The sequence below is a fragment of the Sinocyclocheilus anshuiensis genome, unplaced genomic scaffold (assembly GCF_001515605.1).
Source record: "Sinocyclocheilus anshuiensis isolate Anshui unplaced genomic scaffold, SAMN03320099.WGS_v1.1 scaffold204, whole genome shotgun sequence".
Taxonomy (NCBI): Eukaryota; Metazoa; Chordata; class Actinopteri; order Cypriniformes; family Cyprinidae; genus Sinocyclocheilus; species Sinocyclocheilus anshuiensis.
This window is the reverse complement of record NW_015557064.1, coordinates 246671-252912: the sequence shown is the minus strand read 5'-3', so window position 1 is coordinate 252912 and position 6242 is coordinate 246671. Positions and strand designations below refer to the sequence as shown.

Here is a 6242-nt window from a genome sequence, read left to right as displayed (position 1 = left end):
CCTTGAACTTGACTTTTTCAATAAAAGACTTCAAGCAGAGGAAGTGCAGATTCAGTAGTTTGTCAGAGACTTCATCTAGGCTCTGAGTGGGACAGTATTTCAGCACACACCCTTGACACTTTGTTAATGACCATCTTGAGAGTAAGGTGAGAGGTTCTCAAATAATTATCAGATTACAAGGAGGAAAGCAGGGTAAAACAAGACACTTCATTAACATACCGCCCTGTCGGTGCCAATCTCATTTGTGGAGGCTAACTGCCATCGTAAGTGAAATGGCTAATCCTCTTCATATCAGAGCACATTCAGTGGGTCATCAGGATCAGTTTATACACTAGGGTAAGCCAGAGGCACAGACTGATCAATAGATGAATAATGCAATCCTGTTTAGAGTATTAAGGGGAAGACATTAGAGTGGATAGCAGTCTGGAGTATGTCAGGGTGTCATGACAGAGATAAGAATGAGATATGTGTGTGAGAATGAGATAATGTTGTATTACTCTAGAACCTACCTACAGTATCTGTCTGTCTGTCCATCCGTCCTTCTATATACACTGAAAAAAATGATACTTCGGACCAATTAAAAAAAAAAACTCTGATTTGTTACAGCCAAATTAGTTTAGTTTTAATTCTCAAATTATACTTATGGTTTGGTCCAACCCTAACATTGTAGGTCAATATATATATATATATATATATAATATATGGTAGTTACATAGCACCTAGACCTCAGTTATCATGAAAAAAGCCAGGAAATTTCAGTTTTGACAATATGTGACCTTTAACAACCCAGCACTTTGTCTTTGCACGACACTGTACGGTTAGCACGTGCCGTTTCTAGACCACTGACAACACGCTGACAGTCCAGTTTCCGTATGACTGAAGCAAAGTTACAAATGTCATCATCGTTAACCAAAGTCCACAGGTATTTTCTGTCATATTCTTCTTTTTTATTTTTAATAATTGGAAAACACGCCTGAGCAGTTGATCAATATAGAGCCACTCTCATTTTCAGTTTCGTTTTAGCTCGTCCAACTAATTTTAATAGAACTAAAATATGCCGCTGCATAGCCTATGCTTTTTTAATCTGGCGAATATGTCTACATAGTGTTATATCAGGCAAATGTGCATATGTTTAAGTAAGTAAAACTTACTGGTCGGCCTCGAAACATTGTCTCCGGCGTACATAAACTCAGTATTTACCATGACGACAACACGCATAACAAAAATCACACTAACGCTAATCCCTTACGAAAATTAACCCCCAGATAGCACACATATAGGTCTGCAAGATGTTTGTTAAAAATTGCTTCATCTGGAAAGCATCTGCTGTACAAACATCTGATGCCAGTTTTACATACATTCTAAATGATAAACATCTTAAAGGCATTTTCTAGATATCTATTTTACGTCTGACAGGAAACGTCCTATACGTATTGCAGATGAGCAAACACTGAAAAATACGTCTTGCAGATGTAAATGCAGACGTCAAATAGACGTCTCCGTGATGCACGTATGCTATCAAGGCCATGGTTTTATTATAGTAAGTGTAGTAACCATGGTTTTTTGGCATATTGATTACCATTTGTATAACCAGTTTTACTACAAATACCGTGGTTAAACCATGCACAACCATTACCACAACCATTAGTGTAGCAAAACCATGGTTAATTTGTGGTTACCATAATTAGGTTAGTTTTAATTCTCAAATTATACTTATGGTTTGGTCCAACCCTAACATTGTAGGTCAATATATATATATATATATATATATAATATATATAATTTCAATGTTCAGCTTAATGTTCAATTTAGTTTACACTATAAAAACTTCAACAGACCTTAACCCTTTGACGTGTCTCTGACAGGAAACGTCCTATACGTATTGCAGATGAGCAAACACTGAAAAATACGTCTTGCAGATGTAAATGCAGACGTCAAATAGACGTCTCCGTGATGCACGTATGCTATCAAGGCCATGGTTTTATTATAGTAAGTGTAGTAACCATGGTTTTTTGGCATATTGATTACCATTTGTATAACCAGTTTTACTACAAATACCGTGGTTAAACCATGCACAACCATTACCACAACCATTAGTGTAGCAAAACCATGGTTAATTTGTGGTTACCATAGTAACCATGTTTTTTTTTTTTTGTAGTAAAACCATGGTTTTTCGTAAGGGATAATCTTGTAAGTGACTTCCTACCAGCATTTTCCATAAAAATGTCAAAGAACACAGTAAAATATTGTCATTTTTTGCAGGTTTCTAGCCCCTGACTAGTGGTCTGTCTGCTTTCCAAACACATAAAGCAATAGATCCTTTTAGAAAATTAACTTCAAAAGATAAAAAAAGAATTAGGGAGAATCAATGAATTATGAATAATTTACTGCCATTATGTGAATATTAAGTAATCATGTAATCATTAAAAAAGTAACTGTAGTCTGATTATGAGTATTTTTAAAAATTGCATTTTAAATCTGATTATGTAATCCAGATTATATATAATCAGTTACTACCCAGCACTGTCAAAGTGTATTGTTGTAGCTGCTATAATTGTAAATGAAAATTGAATTTCCTTGATACAGCATTCAGAATCTTGATGCATTTTTACTTTCTTTTTTAATGACAGTTATGGTTGCCACAGCTTTATTTTAGAAACTATAAAAACAGTGGCATTTTGGTCAAGACCCTGGTTACCATGGTGCATTTTTGTAGTGGTCTTCATTTAGTCATGGCATGCTTCTGGTTAGTGAAACATATGAAAATTGTTTCAGGTAAACCAAAGGGAATTGCTCCTTTCATCTCTCAAGCCCTCACTTTAATAGAGCTTGAGTAAACATGACAGGAGCCTGAAAACCTGCTTCCTGTAAACAACCCCAGACACACTTCTCATTGAGATGAGCTGTGAAAGTTGCATTTAGCCACTCTATCGGTGTTCATCTGAATAAATTACACAGCTCAGAACAGTCCAAGGGCAATATATTATAATGTGCAAGCTCTCAGTAATATCCTCCCTCCTGACAGCACACGCACATTTGTTTCCTCAGGTCTAGAGGAAGACAGAGGATGAAGACTGTGATTGTGGTGCATGGTGGCCCGTGGGCCATCCCGGACATGTTAGCCGAAGCATCTGTGGCTGGAGTCAAGAATGCTGTGCAGGCAGGCGACGTTATTCTTAAGAATGGTGGGACTGCAACTGACGCTGTAGAAAAAGCTGTGAGGTATTTGGAAGATGACCCAACGTTTGACTAAAAAAAACTCACGCTGGGGGCTCAGCTAGAATATTTTTAACTCACGTGCGAAAGGGTTAATGATTATTGTGATCTCTATTTAAAATATGCATTATATTTTCTGTTCTGTAAAAAAGAACGAAAAACCAATCTCATGTTAATCTTGAGTACCTTTATAGTAGTATTGCATCCTTCATATCGCCGAAGAGATTTTAGTTTTATCAGATTTAAAAAAGAAAGATACAGCTTTACGATTCTCTCCGGAAACAGCCGAGTTCCTGGAGGCGTGCCGTGGGCGGAGCTAAAGCGTGACGAGCACTTACCAGCAAAACACAGAAATTTGATGCAGTAAGTTTTACTTACCGCCTGCGGTTCCGACTCATGACCGGGATCTTTTATCACTGGGACTGCTCCATCTTTCAGTATCAAACGATGTGCAAATCCAGCGTCAAACTGGGCCTTGTTTATAATATTCGTCACTGAAATGACAGGAACAAACAAACACACGTGCGTAACTCCGTTGCTGCCCCGGAAAAACAAACCGCATCCACTGTTCTCTTAAAACTGTGTTGTTTGGGAAGCTGAACAAGGTTATCTTTCCCTCACATCTAAAAACACACTTCTTTGGAGACATTAGTGATGTTACGTTCTGTGGCGAGGAGCGTTTGAGACGGTTCTCAGGAAGTAACCGGTCGAGCCGGTTCACAAATCGAACTGAATCGAACTTTAGTTCCGGGTTGATGACGCAGGACGCACAGCCGAAGTAGCACGTCCAACTCAAAAAGAACCAAATAAGCCGGTTCGACCAATTGTCGAAGTTTGCCGAGGATTACCGAGGACTCAACAATAACCGAATTAGCCGTGGCGAAGTTTGCCGAGGATTACCGAAGATTCTGATGAGTGAGTTGAAGATACTGTGCAACCCCGAGGCGCGTACTGGAAATATGCTTGTTTATTATGTTATTAATTTACATTTTATTAAAACCTGCAAAAACCTTTCTGTCGAGTGATGTAAATAAATTTTACAATAGTTTATTGGCATGCATATTTTATATAAAGTTGCTTAAGCGAAATCAAGGAGTTTATAAGACTGGTTTATTCATTGTTTATACGGTAGACATGTAGAAACATATCTGCGTTTGTGCATCAATGTCTGTAATGTGTGCTGTAGTTGCGAAACTTTTAGGAATCTTATCCAAGTTGTATTCTAGTCAATATTGGTCAGTCAGTCGTATCGGAGGATCCGCGAATGAAACTGTGACCACAAACACCATTAACTTAAGTGAATTATATGGCAATAATCAGCAATATGCTTTCACACAAATAACTTTATTTTTGAATGTTTCAATATGCGTTGACACAAATGACTTATTTGAATTTTTCATTGATACGACATGGCACTGAGTTAGAAAAGAAATGCGTAGAGACATTATTGCTTGATGACGTCAGGAACCGATTAATTTGCTTTTTGAACCGGTTCGATGTGCCGATCTGTCCGAAAAGAATCGGTTCGCAGAAATGAATCGGACTTTGCATCACTAGTATCGAGGCTTGTATCGCTTTAGTTTAGAGCAATGACGTCATTGATGACGTCCGAAGCCTCACTTGGCCTGACTGGTTCAGGAAGCAGTTCAAATCTTGTAAATTCACAGTTCTCTGCCCTGTTAAACCCAGCCACTTTCCAGTTTTAGACTAATAATATTGCCCCTCCTGCCTATTATGAGCAAAGACTTGATTTACACACATTTGATAGCCCCATTCATTTCAATCCAATACGTTTATTACACAGTTATGTTATATTATGTTATACAATCATTATATACCACTAGAAAATACACATTATATTAATATAAATAGATAAGTCTATGTAGAAATTGATTTTTTTTTTCCTTCACCATTATTTCTAAGCCGTAACTGGCGCAAAATACAGTGTTTCATAGATCACATCAGGTCATCTGTAATGTATCTGCTTGTTTTACACTCTTTGGCCACCAGGTGGTATTGTGAGCAAATGAAGCCTCGAGAAATTAACCCTTTTGTGAACCACTTGGCTGAAAATCTTCAATGCTTCATGAGGCTTCATCTCGCCATCACTAGGAGACATTCTTCTCGAGCAAGTCCTGTGCAGCGCTGTCAGGAATGAAGCACGTTGATGGACGCGCTCTTGCTCTTGCTCTGGTTGATGTGCGCGAGTCAAGCGGCAACCTCTCGGTCTCTGGCTTGAAGCCAATACGGAAGTGACTAAAACTGCAATTCATCGACTGACCGCTAGAGGCTGGCTCCAAAAGGGAGTCAGTCCCATAGACTCCACATGTTAAAATGCCCAACTTTACAGCAGAAAAAAATATGTTTACAGCCTGGTACAAAAAGTGCTTTTGGTCTATATAGCTAATTTTGCCCTTCATGACAACTGTGAGGGGGGTGATTTTTTTTTATAACTCATCCGTTTAAATTATATTAAGCCTTAAAGTTCTGCATAATTAAGGGCGTGGCCACTTGAGTGACAGGCGGACTGCCGCTCTGCTCCAGAGTGTGAAACTCGCTGTGAAACTTAGAAAAATGGCTTTAAAGATTTTTATTTGTCCAGAAAAAAGTAATTATGGGTAGGACACTGGAAATCTGACAATTAGATGTTCTAATGAAAATTATCTCAAACTTGATTTCTACCGCTATTTTGAAGTTATTGTAGGTACTCTGCCTTTGCACTGTCTGCAAAAAGTGAGATGTCACGCCAAGGCAAAAGGCAGTAGCTTCCACATTATATACAATATTTGGGTGCTGATCACCATTTACAGAATCATTATAGTAACATCTATATAAAATCTAGTGATCATTGGCTAGGCTATAACATTTAGTAATGTAATTCATTTTTTTTTCTGACCGTAACAACCAGACAAAAAGTTAAACGTGAGTGGATACCGTTTTGCAACCAATTTATTTGCAATGTTCGCTAACATTAAAGGATGCAAGACATACTTAGCCTATTGTTTTTACATCGAACTGAATGAAAA

At 38.0% G+C, this 6242-nt stretch overlaps 1 pseudogene; it reads left to right on the top strand.

Annotated features, from left to right (window-relative positions):
• Nucleotides 1–3067: 3067 nt before the first annotated feature.
• LOC107676567 (isoaspartyl peptidase/L-asparaginase-like) overlaps nt 3068–6242 on the top strand; it is a 23675-nt pseudogene continuing 20500 nt past the window's right edge.